The sequence below is a fragment of the Filicampus tigris genome, chromosome 8 (assembly GCF_054856515.1).
Source record: "Filicampus tigris isolate MCC_2025a chromosome 8, RoL_Ftig_1.0, whole genome shotgun sequence".
Classification (NCBI taxonomy): domain Eukaryota; kingdom Metazoa; phylum Chordata; class Actinopteri; order Syngnathiformes; family Syngnathidae; genus Filicampus; species Filicampus tigris.
The window spans coordinates 21,766,624-21,785,983 of record NC_141224.1 but is presented as its reverse complement, the minus strand read 5'-3'; the positions used below and the strand labels follow the sequence as shown (position 1 = coordinate 21,785,983).

The following is a 19,360-nucleotide window of genomic DNA, read 5'->3' as shown; positions in this document are numbered from 1 at the left end:
CTTTCACTACCATCTACCTATTAATTATATAGCCTTCATTAACACTGGGCTGATGAATGGCCTCTCCTGGAAAGACGAGTTAAGAGGAGGTGTTAACACAGCACCTGCCTGCACTCATGTGGCCACTTATTAACCAACAATGACCTTCCACATCATAAACTCACTGGCTGGCTATTTGCTGTCTAATAAACAGAGCCCCTCTTCCTCACCCCCTTCTCCATCCACCACTAATGCCTCCCTCACCCTTGCCCCCCTCTCTCTGCTTGTCCCCCTTTACTTGAGCCCCTTAGAGTTTATTGTTCTGGAGAAAATAAAATGGAGGCCTGTAAACTTGGAGCACCTGGAATCAAGTAAAACGAATCCATGGAACAGAAAAGGAGTTAAGTAGCATTGGTGGTTTGTTGTTTGATGAAGTGCCCCTCCACTGACCATGTGAGGAGAAGATAAAGGCTGCTCGAGAAGCGTTTCCATTTTTTCTCTTGACATTGCTAACGATATTAATTAAACCGCATCACAAGACTAGTCTAGATTATGACTGATTTCCATGATGAGCTGAGTACACCTGAGCCAACCTCAGACCATTGCAGCAGGGGACATACTGCTTATATTTCTGTCCTTGCTGTTAGGAGTACTTGAGGCATTTTGCCCAGTGGTCTATAGTGCTCTATGCCGGTCATATGAATGGATACCTCTCAACACAGCACCATAGTATGGTAGAGCTCAGGCAGACATAATGGTCCAGTGCCAAGCCAGCGTTCAGCCCCTCTGCGGACCAGAGGGAGAAATGGGAGCGAGAGGCCTGATAATGGCCCCTAATGTGAGGACGTATTTATTTCATCCACTGGCCCAAGTAATTGGCTGTCTTTCATTGTGGCCTTGGTTAAAATGTCGAGTGATGGATGGCAGTTTTGACAGAGGTTAGCTGGCTTCTGCTTTCACCACAATTTATCTCTCTGAAAGATGGAACCTGTCATTGACTTTAGTGGAACAATCTACTTTCAACCCTGTTATTCCGATCCGAAACCTCAATGTCTCTTCTAATTAAATCACTACCTGCGCATTAATAAAGTGCACATAAAAACCATAGAGCGCTAAAAGCAATTAATAATCTACACCGCAAGTTTTTGAAGTGAAATTTAATTCTTTCAGTTTGGTATGTTATGGCATGTTTAGGTGGCCTCAATTGCTATACTGAAACTATAATGTGAATATTGGATAAATGGGCACGTCAAATCTTTTTGCAACTACAGGTGAATGCATTCATGATTGAAAGATTGAAAGTATAAATAAAAAACAGAATTAAAACAATCCATCCATCATCTGAATCTCTTGTCCTTACAATTTCATTTCATTAAATATAATGACAAATGTGTTAAGATCACCTTAATTTCAAATTTTTAACCGTCATTTAACTGTGTTTTTTTTAATCTGTATTCCTTAATCAGTGACACATACAGTAAGTGTATATAATTGTATATTGCTAAATTATTTTAAATTTTAGGCGGCACGGTGGTCGACTGGTTAGCACGTCCGCCTCACAGTTCAGAGGTCGTGGGTTCGATCCCGGCTCCGGCCTCCCTGTGTGGAGTTTGCATGTTCTCCCCGTGCCTGCGTGGGTTTTCTCTGGGTACTCCCGTTTCCTCCCACATTCCAAAAACATGCTTGGTAAGTTGATTGGACTGTCTGAATCGCCCCTAGGTGTGATTGTGAGTGCGGATGTTTGTCTCTGTGTGCCCTGCGATTGGCTGGCAACCAATTCAGGGTGTCCCCCGCCTACTGCCTGAAGACAGCTGGGATAGGCTCCAGCACACCCGCGACCCTTGTGAGGATAAGCGGTATCGATAATGGATGGATGGATTTTAAATTTAGCATATTCCTTCAGTTTCTAGTATTATGGTTGCCATCATATTTTCCTCTCTGCTATCAATGGTACTCTTCAGTGGTCAAATAAATAACAAAACATGGCAAAAACACACGCACAAAAGCAAGACACTTATTGACTAAATCAATAAGATCAAGGATCTCAAGTTGTGCTCATAAATCATAGACTACGGCCTTTGTTCGCGGTGGTACGTCAAGGCACTTCAGGTGTATATATATATATATATATATATATATATATATATATATATATATAAAATGTAGCCTTCATGCAAAAAAAAAAGAGCTTGATCACAATTGCCTCCCTGCCATCAAGTATGACAAAGATCCTCTGTGAAGCAAACAGTTGAGTGCAACAATGCAATATTCAGTGTTGAAAATTGGTGATGTAATCTTCCTTTTAATTATCATTTTTTTCAAATTGAAAAAAATCTCTGTTTCTGTTTTTATATAAAATTGAATCAATGATTTGTTTTTGAGAACCAATCTATCCTTTGATCCCAAAGGAGGACAATTTGTTGACAATTATTTTTACATGCACAAATCTTTATTTCTAAAGAAAAAACTAAATTATTTATTATTATTTTCAAGTTATATCTATTTAATTTTCAAATAGTTCTATAGATACCACTACAAAAGGAGTTCCTTAGTTTAATAAATCAGACACTGATGGCACAGCACTTTTTTTGTTCCATCCTAAAATGTTTTGCGCTCGTTTAGGGGTACTTTGCTGAAAAAATGTTTCACATGGGGTACATCATTGAGAAAAGGTTGAGAACCACTGCCCTAGGGGGTATGTAAACTTTTGAGCATAATTGTATGTTGGGGCCGCAGGACATAAAATTTGGGCGTGTCTGGTTTGCGTCAAGTATTCCACAAAAAGGAGTTTCAACTATTAAAAAAAGCACAACTAATCCAATCGTCTCAGTCTTTATCAATAACAGTTCAGAACATTAACGGTTCTTCAGAACGTGAACAAGATTGTTGACCCAGTCCTCTCTTTCATCTCCCTAGTACTTTGCATACTCCTCAGCATGTGTAGTTGTGTTATGACATCGGATTTCTTGAGCACTGCAACTTTCTCTTTCCATTCAAGAAATGTCGGGTTGCCCCTGTGAGCGAAAAAAAAAACAAAAAAAATATTACGGGCCCTATTTTCGTGGTGCCGGTAGAATTTGACGTAATGGGGCATTTCCGCCTTTCTGCGCCATTGTGGGCTGGGAATAGTCTTTTTATGGCCAATCCTAGTGGCATCCCTCATTTGCATCAGAATCTGGGTGGACAGTATGGCCAAGTACACAATGCTTAACATCGCAGAAACAGAAATAGACTCGCTGGGGTCGGTGCATGACATTGGCAGGTAAACTGCAACATCTCCCCTTGCCAATGATGTTGTTGGCCGTGCATGTGACTTTGGGCAATTGGAGACTGCCTTGTACCCCGATCATGTGTCTTTGTGAGATATGTATCGAATCGTCTTTCATCACACAGATATACTGTATCTTTGAAGGAACCGCCTTATTTACAGTAACCTACTGACAAGGTAATTCACATTGTGGTAAAATATGTAATATGCTCATCAACAAGCTTTGCCGAAGCCTAATAACAATTGTGATCATTTGAATCAGGTGTGTTGGAGGAGGGAAACATGTAAAACAGGATGGACAGGGGCTCTCAAGGACCGGACCTGATCGACAGCTTCCTGGTCCATTTTTTTTCTTCAGCAATTGGTATCTTTTATGGGATCATCAATAATATCTCCCCACCTGATGTTGTTTTCCAAATATGGGTCCACCTGAGAGGTGGACCCAACCATCACTATGAACAGGGCGGGGACGGCCATTAGGGTCCAACTGAGACATGTTCGTCCTCTGCTGCCAAACCACCTAACGCTTCCAGCAGAATAAACGCTGTTTAATGTGTTCCATAAATCTAATCAAACAAGCCCCTCCCTCTCATTACTTCTTTTATTTCAGCTGTGCTCCCTCATGCCACGCAAGGCACACCAATGCCAGGACAGCTGAAAAATCAAGACCCGGAGCCAAAAAAATGAAGAGCGCTTTTAAAACCTAAGGTGGTTGCAGTGGACGTGTTTGCCCGAGCAAGAATTTCATGCGCTGGTATCTTCGTGTTGACCCTTGATTATAGTCACATAGGTTATGGTGTAAATCCTAAGAAAGTGAACAGAGGGGCTCTGAGTATGCAAAACATTCTGCTTTGTAGGAATAAATCAACCATGTGACAGCTTTAAATTCCTCAGACTCTCCCAAACTAATGTTACTTTGAGGAGAGGAGGTTGTGGCTGCATCCAAAAATAAATCAGTTGCATATTTTTACGTCTGTGTTTTGTGTATGTATCGTGGGTCTTTCCATTCCTCCCTCTCCTCCCCATTCTGAAGCAACAGAGAATTTGCCTGCATGCTTCAAAAGACAAGGCTGCAGGAAAATTAATGGAGACAAGCAATAGTGTTGATTACTCATTGGCCATTAGATTGCTTTCAGTACGGTGGCTAAGCCCCCTACATCATGAGATCGCTTGGCTGACTGCAAGATTAGGGAGCATGCTTTGCTCAAATCCCCCTGCTAGCCTCCCCTCACCCAATAACCCGCAACCCCCCTCAACCCCTCTGGGCCAGCCTTTCCTTCCCTTTCCCTCCCTGAAAACGTTCATCTGGCTCCCCTCAGGTCAGTGAGGCAGCACAGCAGCAAGACAGGTTGACTAGCTGCGCAATCCTTATTACCTCATTTCCTTTGACCACAGTTTTACCTCGTTTTCTTTCGCTAGTGCAGGAACATGTTTTATGATGGTTATACATAGTTAATGGCCCCTATGACTTAATTGTTTTTAGGTCAATTTGGAGTGACAAATTTAACTGAACCCAATTGTACTACTGGCTCCTTGGAATCCATCTGCCGTGCAAGAGGGCAGTGCTCTGTTTATGATTTTAGCAAGTCGTGTTATATATACAATCTCGCACGCATATGCATAAAACACATGGGTAAACACACTGCCACACATCCTTGTAGTTATGGCACCCGTGTGGGCAGAATGGACTAAACGTTAAGTAGAAGTCACATGACCAGTTTTATGCCCCCGTTTCTCACATTGGCTTCTCGAGCTCTGACAGGATTCAGGGAAAAAACTAGATTTTCTTCTTAAAACACAGCAAAAGTGAAAAATTCCCACAAGGCACTTCATGTTAAATAGTCCTTCTCAGAGCGGCTTGGCAGGCTGAACCCAAAAAAGTACGAGTGAGGATTTATAGCTCTGAGCCTCCTCTTCAAAATAAGCTTGGACTTGAAAGGTGGCAAAGCAGAGGCAGGAAGAGGCATAGCGTTGTAGCTTAAAGCTCATTACTCTCTTTCTCGCCGGCACCTTGCTGAGTTGAAAAGGCTTGGCGGCCTCTCACAGACACGTCCACCAGCTGCTAATCAGGTCAACAGCGAATCAACCAATCTTTTAGATTTGGTCACTGATGCTTACAGGTTGTAAAAATACTTGCTTTTGAGTGTCATTGTGGTTTATGGTGATATAGTTCTTGTCATTCACAACAAAGAAGAGAGAAACACATGGCAAATTCCAGGGCATCAGTTATTAATCTATTGTTGTGTGTGAGGATATAAATAATGACTTTATCAAGGGATTTTATACACAAAGTATTATTGAAGTAGAAATTAGGTCTGTCTGCTGTTAACAAAATACAATTGGAAATTAGTAACACTCTTAAATGTTTTATACTATACTGTAATCTTACAACAAAGAGATGTAATTACCAAAACATACATAACAAATACATGTCCAGCCATTTCTCATCACATTAATATTGCATGTTGTAGCAGACATGCACACATATACGCACGCACATTCGAACACACACGCACACAAGCACATCAACTACACAGGCTTCCTTGTCACAGGCAGGAATACATCATTTTGTCCTTGTCGAGGGCTGCATCAATCTTTGTGGTGCACAAACATAACACTAAAACTGCAGAAATACATTCCGCGTTTTCCCAGATAATTTTTTTTCCTCAAAGGCTACAGCCTAGCCTTCAGATTCTCTTTTTCTTAAACAAAGCGTATGCTAAACACACAAACACTATGTATAAACATCTACAAACTTACATCACCTGTCAGATGCCATTTTATGTCGTGGAAATACAGGGGCAACATTGATGTCCAACTTTTCTACGATCAATACAGTATTTGTCTAACTATCTCTGCTACCGCCTAAACTGCCCAAACCATGCAGCCTTAGATGCAAGATACCAAGTACTGTACTCAGGGGCGCAGGGCTGCAGGTAGTCCCGTGAAGGTAGTCCCGCTGCATTGTGGGAAAAGAGGAAACGCATCATTACATGGCCAACAGCCTCAATAAAACGCTCACCTCCAGAAGCTCCACATTGCTTTCCACCTGGGCCGATCAGGAGATGGGCCTGCTCTGAGTCCTCACCACTACTGGACCTAAACAAAGAAGTGAAGTGAGTTTAAGGTAAACAAGTTGAAGTGTGGGCTCTCGTGTCCAAGCTCAGACAAGACGAATGAAGCGTTTGAGACGGCACAAGAGCCACGACTGGAGGGGCCGGCTGAGACCAGACCGAGAGGGACGAAACTGATATCACCAGTCCAGCAATGCGAGTGCTACTGTGCTTTATATGTGCTGTATATGTATACAGTGGAGCCTCAAAAGTCAAACTCAGGTCTGTTACGATTTGTTCAAATTTAGATGACTTTTTTCCCTTTAGCATGGAACAAAAATGGAATTATTCAGTCCGTAGCTCAAACTGTTATCATTATAAAACCTTTAAATGTACAGGTATTGATGAAGTTAAAAACTGCATAGTGAAACTTAAAACTAATACCGTTGTGAACGTCCGTCCTTCTTTTATCATGCCAATTCTCATGGGCATCACTTTGCAATATATATTGTAAGTTGCATTTCCCATTGTATCAAAAAGCTAAAGAAAACACTGGCACACAAAAACCCAAAGACAACGTAAAACATGATTGGGAAGGAAATTCATAAAACTCGGCTAATGTCTTGCAAATTATTTGGTGGTCACCCTCTTGCCAGTGGTTCAACCTCTGGATTTTTTTTGTGGCTTTACACATGTATTTTGAATATGGTCAAACCCAGAGTTAAACCTTCAGGGGATCCACGCTATATGTTAGTATGACGTGTTGTCTTAAGTACAGTAATGCCTAAAGTTAAGCCTTGTGTCATTATTAGTAAAGACAGGCACGTTTTGTTTTCCCTTTGTCACAGTTATTTTGTTTTATGTCATGCGGCTTTGAAACTTGGCTCTCATACGTTGTGATTCATGTTCCTCTCTGTGTCACCTAATTGTACATGGAACTCTGTGAGGACAAAGAAGAACCTGTCTAGACAGACGTCGTAGTAAACCTTTTTCGCTATTTAGCGAGGAGGACAACGATTATTTTTTATGGTTTAAATGTTTGGATGAGACAGGCTAGAGACTATTACAGCATCCACATTCTCTCTGGGGCCAATCAGGACATCACAGGTGAGAATAAAGCCACTGTGTGGGTGAGGTACACACCATTGAGGCATAAGCCTCACTCAGTTTGAAGCCATTAATAAAAGACCGTCTGCCTTCTGACATCGTGACTCAGTCTGTTCTGTCTGTTTTCTATAGACAGAAACCAATACAATGTAACACATCTGAGAAATCAGTTTAGCAGTAAACACTAATACTGAAATTGAGGTGACTAGTGGAACATTGACTACATTAAAACATCAAAGTTCAGATGTCGGCTTTTCCCAAAGAAAAGCCCTCATGCAGTGAGCTCATTCTTCAAATTCCAATGAGGAGAATGAGTGAGTCTTGCCATTGGCTCATTTGGCATGACTGACACTGTTTGCTACCATTAGCTGGTACTATGCAGTTGGCCTATGACCTCGGAGCAACCTTAAATTGTGTGGTTTAATCTACATGGGAAAAGGGTTGAAGAACCCGTCTGCTCAGAGCTTCTTAGATCAATCGACAATTAGTGATGTGAAGTAATAGTGGCCATTTCGCCAGGGTTAGTGATCATAATATACTCCTTGTCCAGCCTAGACGAGTCTTCTGCTTCACCACCACAGTCAATCCACTCTTAATCAAAATGATTTGAAGTTAGCACACAGACATTACATCCCAGGGGCTCAGATTTTTCACTCACTGGCGCACAAACTAAAAAACAATAAGACAAAAGTACTCACAAGCTTCATATGGAAACATTTAGATGGACAATTTGGTACAGTACAGTACTTTAAATCATCCTCACGTGTTTACCAAACCTTCAGTGGCCAGGAGCTGTGTTAATTAAGCAGTCACACACAAAAGGGGCTGATGTTGAACTGTACACAGTACGGTAGGCGCATAGATGTTGCCATGTATATGCTGATTGCTACTAATACTTTGGCTCTGTCTGCTTTCACATCTCCAGGCTGCTTAAAAGTAGCGGGGATAAGTTGTTGATGTTGAGCGTTGAGCTTTCTTTTTTCGACCCCCCGTAACTGTATTGGAGTGATGTCATCTTACATGTGTTAGCATGTTTGAAGTGTTACCTGCAACATACCGCACGGAGGTTGAACAACGCCGACACAGTTCTTGACTGCTCCACCGCTCGCAGCCTGGCTCGAGTCTCCATCGTACGGAAGCCGAAATGTTCCCGGCTGATTATACTATATATACACAGTACAATATACAAACGGCTGATTTGTATAGTGCAGACGGCTCCTCTAACTCCATGCTTTTTCCTGCATTCACAATTTGTCTTCAACATTTGTTTTGGTCGATTTCTTCTCCGAACAACAAATGTGGCGGTAACTTGGTCTCAGGCATTGACTTCTTTTTATTGCGTGAACGGCATTTATTCACAGACGAGTTGAATCACGGATAACACTTGAAATTATATCACTCCGCGCATGTTGCGGTGCACTGAGGAATACATATATGTGTATATATATATATATGTGTATATATATATATATATATATATATGTGTATATATATATATATATATATATATATATATATATATATATATATATATGTGTATATATATATATATATATATATATATATATATATATATATATATATATATATGTGTATATATATATATATATATATATATATATATATGTGTATATATATATATATATATATATATATATATATATATATATATATATATATATATATGTTTTCATTTTAGGTATTTACATAATCTCTTGTGTAGAACCTCTCAAGACATACTTCCACTGCACATGGTGTACCTCCATGTCAAGTGGGCCGTTGGTTTAGAAATGAGTAACACCTGACATGTATTAGACAGAACTATGACCCTCCATATTGAGCAGCTGGTGTGAAACTAGGGTTAACAACAACTAAATCCACCACTTACCACCACTGCACCACACTCCCTAAAAAGCCTGACCATTACCCTCTTTAGAACGGAACTGTGGTCAAGGGCTGCATGAGGAGAGGAAAGTAGAACTAGTAGAGAAAACAGAGGAAATTCCTAATGATCTCTTTATGTTATTTGCTCAAATATTAGCGAATCTCAAATCTGAACTCCATATATATTTAAAAATCGCTAATCTATTGATAGATGACATGTAACGAAAATGGACAACATGCTCTGTAATGGACAACGACAATATTGGTATACCGGTAAGTCCGAATACAGTAATAAAAAAAAAAAAGGTTTCAGGAAACAAAAATAATGCTTAATCACCATAAGATGCAGTTGCCATATACAAGATAGTATATATCATCATAACCAGTAGTGTATGGCTGCTGGGTCAGACTTGTTTGCAACAACTCTCTAGTGCCAGATGCTATACTATGTTCATCCATATGGAACCACTCCACTAAGCAAACTGCAAGGGGGCTGATCACCACAGTTGGAAGGGGACGTCCCTCTGAGTAACAATAATGAAAAGAAGGCTAACCATACGTCAACTTTGCCACAGTACAACAGCTTTAATTTCTCACACACACCCTACATTCATATGAAAACATACCTCTTTCTGCTTCCTAACTGTTAGACAAGTGCACCAATTTATCATGGGAGGCCTGGGATTTTGTCATTTTAAGGTGGCCATCATCAACAAGGCTTTCATTTCATTCAATGTTTGCTATACGTAACAGAGGCAACAATAGCTAAAGCTAGACTTGCCTTGCAAAATGTGTCAAAAAAGGCAAAAATGGTTGTGATGTGGTTAACTATTGAACAACTGGAACAATTTAGGTGCTAAGTGTGCAAAATTCTGAATGAAAATTGAGATCCTGACTTCTGCACAATTAGCAGTATTATACTTAAATGGCCATGCATCATATGCTGCGCCAATAGATAAAAGGATTGCAACAGGGGTGCATTAAATTCTTTAAATTGCATGAACTTTTAAAAATGTTTGACTGGATTTCCGTTATTTGTAAATGTATGTCAATAGACATGAAATCAGACATAGGCATTGATTAGAGTCAGGCACTTAGAAATGCAGTATGAATCTTGCGTCATCATACACAGTACAAACTTGTCAGCCGTACAAACACTACAGCATTGCAAGTTAATGAATACCTGGGTGATCTACTTTAACGCTTGTCATCAGCAGGTTTAGAGGCAGGAGTACCTAAAATGTGGGATGCTCCACGTGTTCCCCTAAATTCTGCTGATTCTGTGGATTCTTTTCTTAGGGCAGCTAAAAAAAATTACCCAAAAAAACACATCTGTTAAAACAGTCATGTGGATAATCTGCTCAAACCAGGTCTGTTCTGTATGTCTTTCCTGTCAAATATAATCGACTGGATCGAGATTGGTCGATATTTAGCATTTTATGCAAAATCGTTGATCTATCAATGAGGTCATTGATTAGATATGTGAAGTAAGACAGCAAACACAACCTCGTTCCCTCCGGGGTCGTTCTGTGCTGCCATAGTTATGTGAGCCCGAAAAGCAATGTATTTTCCAACCACAAAGCAATAGAGTTAGTTGTTTTCATTTTGACTGGTAAATAACATCTCTTTAATTCAAAATAGCTTTCATCACTCAGCAAAGCTCGCCAGTTCAGCCAATCACAGATGCAACCAGCAGGCAGGCGTGCTGTTTGAACAAACACAGAAATAGCTGTTGACAGATGCACTAAAGCTTTGCTAAACAAGGATACGAGATATACTGCGGTCATACCAAATGTGCGTTGAGCTATTCTCCCATTTGCGTAGATCAGACCGAATCTGTGCAGCTACACCAGAGCCAAACAGCATTTAAAATGTGCTTACTACAACACACACAGCTCAGAACAGACACACCAGGTAAAAAGTGGACAAACATCCATTATCTATACCGCTTATCCTCACAAGGGTCGTGGGCGTGCTGGAGCCTATCCCAGCTGTCTTCGGGCAGTCGGCGGGGGACACCCTGAATTGGTTGCCAGCCAATCGCAGGGCACACAGAGACAAACATCCGCACTCACAATCACACCTAGGGGCAATTTAGAGTGTCCAATCAACTTATCATGCATGTTTTTGGAATGTGGGTGAAAACTGGAGTACCCAGAGAAAACCCACGCAGGCACAGGAAGAACATGCAAACTCCACATAGGGAGGCCGGAGCCGGTATCGAACCCAAGACCTCTGAACTGTGAGGCAGACGTACTAACCAGTCGACCACCGTGCCACAGTGGACAAACAGTGTAGGACAAAATAATCATTGTGGTCTGTGGGCACCGGAACGTGTACAACACAGCCAGATTCCAAAACACTCCACAAAGGAGCAGGCGAAGGCTACTTGGTGTAGCTACTCAGCAAGTGTTTGGACATGTTTACAGCTGTTGAACCAAGACAGCAATAGTTTTAGCAAAAGCCCCATCCACCTGAATGGCCGGTGATGTTCATGCATTTTTGTTAGAGAAGGAGATGCTGTAAATATAAATAAATAAATATATAAATATATTAAATACATAAATAAACATAAATGTGATATTTAATGTTTATCAGTGTTATTTTCGAGAATTTGGGGGGTTTAAATTATTTTCCATTGCATTCCACCAATGGCGCGTCGACGGTACAGTAAAGTTGTTTAATATATTGCTCGATCTTCTGATTAAATCGGTGATCGAGAACCATTTTTTCCAAAAACATTCTTTTCCACTGCCAGTCTCGAATATGATTTCACAAACGTGAAGACAAGCAGACACTTCCGGGTATATGCCGATGGTTGCCGTGTGTTTCAGAGGAAGACAAGAGGCGATGTTGGCAAGGAAAGACTTGCAAGAAAAATACTTTCCCACATTTATACAAAGATGACATCTATACAAAGATGACATCGGACATATGTTGCTTTATTTACCTCTATGTTGGTCAGTCAAGTCTTTGATTGGCCACATTCCGTTCACATCATCCTCCCCCGACGCGGCAGCCAATCATATGGCAGCCTTAGAGGTTGCTTTTTTTCTGCTACAGTTGGATTCATAATGCCTGTAACATTAGCATCGTAAGCCATCGCTACCCAGTCTTTATACATCCAACGCAAGATCTCTGGTACATAAAACGGATGTTGAAATTGCTATTGACCGGATGGCTATGTTCATCACCAAGGTGTTTTTTTTGTCACGGAACATGGTTTAACCCAAGAATACTCAATGCTAGCATGTAAAAAAACTGTGAGGCAATTTCACCAACTAATTGTTATAATTAGGGATTAGAATTGACAGATGAGAAAATAGTTGGAAAAACATTCACAAGATGAGTTCTGATTGGTTGTCACCTGAGCCCTCAACTCGTGTGATGTCATTTTCAGTTGACAGCAAGTGGCAAAATGTGTTTTTAAGGGTATTAATTGTACATGTAAAATAATGAAGTTGTCAAATTCATTATAGACAAAATGTTAACTTTTTATTGCTGAAAATTACAAAATTAGTAAAGTATCTCTTTAAACATCAGAATGTTGGCTATATCATCCAGATATTACTACTATAATTAGCAACCCAGTTAATATCGGAAAAACTAATTCTAGTTTCAAGTACCCGGTCAGCTGGGATTTCTTTTTTTAATGTATTTATTTTAATTTCATTTTATTTTTTTACAAGTTGAATGGTTCATTAAAGCAGCAAGGTATTGAGTACAGTAAAATACATAACTATTGAGTCAAACATATCCATGTTTGCAGAGCCTGTATGGGTGACATAAAGCCAATGGTTGTGGAGAGTCATCATCACCACATCATAAGTTTTTAGAATACATGGCTAGAGATGACAAAAACAGACATAACAACATAGCTTACCCTGCCATAACCCCTGGACACTGCAGTTTTAAAGGACATTGTGGCAAGCAGAGCTAAAATGAGTCAAGTCTGAAGTGTGCTTTGGGAAGAGTGGGCCATTGATAGTGTTGTTGTTAACAATGATGACTTTCATGCACCAGGCATGGGATCAATAACCTATCGTGCCCCAATCAGAATTGCCCAGTTATTGGCAAAATATACAAATTGTAATCCACCAATCAACTCATCACTGATAACAGCGCAATACTGCAATTTTGAAAATTCACATGAGGGAATTCTTTTAAATGATGTATATTTACCAACAATGGACAAGTCAGACAGCAAATTTACACCGAACATACATGTTAGAACAAAACAGCATTGATGTGGGCCAGGTGAAGTTCGCTGTGGTGTGACGGTATTCCCCGCCAGAGAAAAATATGCTGTTGCTTGGTGTGCTTGCCACTGGTGAGACAGCCAGGTAAAATTTGTCCAATTTGACCAACCGGGGAAATCTATCATCATTGTGGGCCCACCACAGCAGCGGGTTCTGGATGGTGGGAATTTGCGGTCTTTCTCCAGCACACCTGTGAATCTGTTGATAATAAGTTGGAGAGAAAATCGATTAATTGACACAAATAATCATGGACCTCTTCGTGTGCAGTAGAATATATCACTGCTCTCCTTGCATTTTGATAGTTTGGGCAGATTTTTTTTTTTTTTATTCCTGCTGGAGCCTGGCTTTGTTAATCTTCCCTGGTTCTCCCTCGTTACCAAATCTTTTCAATTCAGAAATAAAAATTGAATGTCACCCAGCGCACACATCTGTTGCTGCAAGCGGCTTTGCCTCCTCCTCAAAGCAAAAAACACATGATTAGCTAATACTCGACATCAAGCACGAAACATCATGGTGAAATTGTTAAATTGACTAGTCAACTAGTCGACTTAACAACCAATAGTGGAACCAATAGTCCACCTTTTTCTGACAAAGGCTACAGTCTTTGTCTTGTGACTCTGCATAAAAGGTACAGAAAATATATGGCCAGATAAGAGTTCAAAGTGTGACAACTCGTATGACATAAACTCACACAGTCACACAAACTCCTTATGGCGGCAGCTGTTCAAAGGATTGTTCTTTGCATACTTTTTTTTTCAGGCTGGATGAGTGTCTTGAAGGATGAAAACAAGATGTGTTTGCATCAAGACTTGCAAGTACATTCCTGACTATCCCTCCATCCAACTATATTACAAAATATGATTTATAGCTCCTAAATACAGCCATGATGGGCTTTAATAAGACAGGGAAATTATAAAAGAGGACATGTGATTAAGAGCAGAACCCTGATCCTCTCAAGTCAACAAAGAGCATACAATATGGTTGGGTGAGGGGAGAGGGGGTGTTCTGGGACAGATGTACAGATGAAGGTAAGGCTTGGAGATCTTATGGGCTGTGAGACAAGAGCCAATCAGCACCAGAGGCTTGCAATCACCTTTTTTGAGGAAAGATATTACAAAATAGATTTGGAATTCTCCTTTATTGATGTCTGTTGCACAATTCAAAGATGTAGTATTTATCTGCTGGGGTGATGAACAGAGACATAGAATAATGCACAGGGTCTGGTATTTTAACGAGGCCGCTGAGAAATAACTAAAGCTATATTTGAACGCTTTGACTCAAGTGTTTAGAAACCGACTTCTTGTTAACTCTTACACAATTACACATATTTTGTGTGATATGAACCAGACTTTACTTGGAATAATTGAGAATTTTAGTTAAAGGGGGAGTCTTCACAATCCTCTTAGCTTGGAAACACACACACAAGATAACACACAATATTGCACCTAACAATATTGCACCTAATCCCTCTGCTCAATCCTGAAAGCAGAACGAGATTGCGCTCTGGATTCGGTTACTGTTTGTAAGAAAAGCGCAAAGTTGGGCTGAGTCAAAAGACTGTGGCCAACCTGAAGTATGGATTAAGCATGGGGTAAATGTTTTTATGAAAGCAACTGAAATAAACTAAATTAATTGGCTTGTGACTTAGGGCAGATAGAGCATGTAATGTGTTTGTAGTTGGAAAGCTTTTCTGTTTTGTTCATGGATTCACGAGTGCCTATAGCAGGGGTGTCCTCCAACGTTTTCCTCCGAGGAACGCATACAAAAAAATTGAAGAGATGCATGGCCCATTTTGACATTCTTCAACTTTAATGTCTTAAACACTTGCTAAAAACCAAGCCAAGTATTTATTCTTTTTACGTATACAGCATTGTAGTAAACAATATACAGAGGAAAAAAATATATGAAAAGCTCGTTGACACTGAAAAAGTAGTTGCCCAACTTGTTAAAACATGAATTAATTGTGCCCAATCACATTTTTGGGGGGAAGCTGCGCTCATTTTCACTGAGCATATCCAAGCCTAATTACCTCCAGATCTGTTCAGTCAAGAAATCACTTACACAAACCAAATGAAGTTAGCCATAAGTTTTCAAAAAGCTGCCACTAAATGCCACAATCCAAAGAAACTCAAGAACAGAAAATTTGCTAAGCTTTGTGGTATTAAAAATGTCACTCACCATAGCTGCACTTCAACGAGCCGTGGCCTTTTGTATTCCAACAAGTATTAATTACCAGAGGTGGGCATGTTACTAAAATTTGCATGTACGTCAATCGCCATCTGTCTGCAACCTGGATACCATTCGTCTATCCGGCTATTTGTCAAACTGGACCAAATAGTAATCGCCTATCAGTCAGTCCGTCTATTAATTTTAAACAAACTTCCGTTAGCGCCTCCGTCTAACGTCGTACCCTCCACCACCATACGTCCTCTTTTCTGAATCGTTTTTGCACAATACCACACTTTTAAAAGGATTCCATTCGGTTTTTTTTTCATTTGCCTCGGATCAGTGTTCAATTCCTTTATTTTGGTAGCCACTCGACAAATTCACATCCTTCAGTGAGTACCGGCATGGTTGCACTGAAAAAGGTCCCCTGTTGTTTAAAATGCATTAATTTATTTGTAATTGATTAATCATAATTAACACATTAAAGTCCCCTCTAATTGGAATATGTAAACATATACTTTCAGTACAACATATAATTTGAAGACAGCATTGGTGACACAGTATGTCTTTCATTAGGGAGTCAAGTAATTCCCACAGCAAAATTCACAAGGAGAGATGGAACTCACACATCCTTTTCCTAGTGCAAAGTCTGGTGTCTTGTTGACAAATCCTCCTCCTTGTGACTCCTTCTGAACGAAAGCCTGAGGCATATTGCCGTGAATGGGTTTACACTGGGGTCATGGAAGGCCAGGTGTGTCACAAGCAGACACCAAAAGATACCTTGTGTGTTTGCATCAAATGCCAAAGATATGAGAGCATGTCTGTATAAAAGGTGAGTTATACAGTTGTTGACACTACTTTCAAGAAAGGATGCAAGAGATATTCTTTCCTCACGTCTAACCACTTAAATATCTAAATAATCCCCTAGTCCCTCATCGCTTTTGGCAGAGGGTGTCTGAAAGGAGATGCTTCAGTGGGAATGTTGAAGTATCTCTCACAACTGCAATTGCAAAGTGTTAGAAATTATTAATGGATTACGAATGCATAGTCTGTCAAATATGTAAAAAGAGAAAAAGACACTACTAGTCCTTGGAATTGGTGTACACATTGTTGAGCTGGATCAAATATATTGACACAGTTTGGACACATTTCAGCTCTTGAACTGTGGCTTGTGTGCGCTTGTTACAGAGGAGTCTTTCACCTACAATGCCCGATTCCAATTAAATTGAGAAATTGTGTAAAATTTAAATTAAAAACAGAATATCATGATTTGCAAGTCCTTTTCACTTTATATTCTACTAAATACACTACAAATACCAGATTTAATGTTTAAATTGTTTTGTTTTGTTTTGTTTTGTTGTTTTGCAAATATTCTCTCATTTTGAATTTGGTTCTTGCACCACATTTAAAAAAAGCTGGGACACGGACAACAGAACACTGAGAAAGTTGAAGATTGCTGCAAAAACACCTGTTTAGAACATTGCACAGGTGAACAAGTTAATTGGAAACAGGTGAGTGCCATCATTGGGTATCAAAGGAGCATTCGTAAAAGGCTCAGTTCTTCGAAAACAAAAACATTTTCCACTTTGTGAGCTACCGTGTGAGGAAATAATCCAACAGTTTATGAACAAAGAACAAGGAATTTAGTTTAATTCTACCTCAGGATGCACTGCATTAAAAAAACATGCAATTGTTGTGTAAAGGTTATTGCCACGTAGGCTCAGGAAAACCATTGTCAATTAAAAAAAAAATGTTGCTACCATGCAAAGCAATAGCCATTATATCAACAACACCCAGAAACGCTGGTGGCTTGTTTGGGCCCAAACTTGTCTGAGATGTATTGGGTCAAAGTGGAAAAGTGTGCTGTGGTCTGAGGAGTACACATTTCAAATTGCTTTTTGAAATCATGGACACCGTGTCTGCCAGGCCAAACAGGAAACAGAACTCCCAGATTGTTATTAGCGTACAGTTCAAAACGTAGCATCTCTGATGGTATCGGGCTGTGTTAGTGCCCATGGCATGTGTAACTTGAACATCTGTGAAGGCACCATTAATACTGAAAGGCACATACAGGTTTTGGAGCAACATATCCTGCCATCCAAGAAACATCTTTTCAGAGACGTCCCTGCTTTTTTCAGCAAGCCAATGCCAAGCCACATTTTGCAAGTGTTATGGTAGCGCGGCTTTGCAGTAAAAGAGTGCCTGTACTAGACTGGCGTGCCAGCAGTCAGGACCTTCTCCCATTCAAAATGTGTGGCGCACCGCAAAATACAACAACGAAGACCCGAGACTGTTGAACAAATTAAGTTTTACATCAAGCAATGATGGGAAAGAATTCCACATACAAACTTCAACCATTAGTGTCCTGTCCTCAGTTCCCAAATGCTTTTAGGAAAAGTGATGTAACACAGTGGTAAATGTGCCTCTGTATCAGTGTTTTTGGAATGAGTTGCAGGATTCAGTATTTGAAAAACACAAAACAGAACAATAAAGTTTGTCAGCTTGAACATCAAATGTTGTTTTTGTAGTGTATTCAGTTGAATATAGGTGGGAAATAATTTGTAAATCATTGTATTGTTTTTATCTACATTCTAAGCAATGTCCCACATTTATTGGAATTGTGGTTCGTAAGTTAGATGCAAAAAATGTATATGCATATGTAACTTTTAATTGATCAGTGCTCTAATTAAGAAGACTTGAATGTGTAAAAAAAAAAAAAAAGAAAAAGCTTCAAATGCCATAGATGCTCCAATTAAATAAATTTAGTATGTACTGTAAGTGCAATAACATAGTGCTTCTGATTGTGCAGCAGTTCATTTACCCGGCTTCTATACAGGCATTGTGGGTTCCGTTACCCATCAATAATGGCGCGAATGTGAGTGTGAAATGTTGTCTGTGTCTATAATGCACAGTATCTGCCCGGTGAATGACTGGCCATTAGCTGGAAGTCAGCTGTGAAAAGCTCCTACTAACGACGGTGAACAAGAAGTGTGATGAATAAAATGGATGATATACAGTGCTTTACTTTTCACTCCAATACCTATTCTTCTTATCACACAAACAGATTAGTGATTTATTCATACAAAAACGTAAAAAAGAAACTGACATATTGACGATATTTTCTTCTAGTCACATACACTTGACTAGTGTCCGGCCATGTTGATTTGTGATGTCCCTTATGCTCAGAGGACCTCGGCAATCCCCCATCCTATTTAGGGTCATGTGTTTAAACAGGCCAGGTCTTATCATCATCAGCATCACCACTACTCTCTTCCACTCTCGCTCGCTCTGTGCGGTCCAAAGTTTTGACCATCTGGGAGAGATTGAAAGGGAGGACAGGGTCCCAATCCAACTAATTCTGTCAGCAAGGCAAAGCCTTTTCCTCTTTTCTCTCTGTGAGAGAGAGGGAAATAGACGCAAAAGGCAGAAAGAGCCTGTCCTCGCTCCTTCAACTAGTGTCTGCTTACTGCTAACCTCCCCAGGTTCCACATTGCCTCATCCTATATGATCTCAAAATGGGCTGGGACTCATGTGTCAGGGGTCGCACTGTGGGGATTAGGCTTGGCCTCAAAGTCTGGGAATGGTGTACATATTAGGCGATATACGTTAAAGCTGTCAAGCTATTCTTGCATGAAACTGTGCCG

The 19,360-nt window shown here is 40.1% G+C and overlaps 1 long non-coding RNA gene across 1 annotated transcript; it reads right to left on the bottom strand.

The window, feature by feature from the left end:
- Positions 1–5,518: 5,518 nt before the first annotated feature.
- On the bottom strand, positions 5,519–8,538 carry LOC147144083 (uncharacterized). The gene is made up of 3 exons (XR_015087951.1): positions 8,465–8,538; positions 6,270–6,346; positions 5,519–6,206 (listed from the first exon to the last, which is right to left on the bottom strand). It is a non-coding gene; the product is annotated as an uncharacterized LOC147144083 (long non-coding RNA).
- Positions 8,539–19,360: the final 10,822 nt, after the last annotated feature.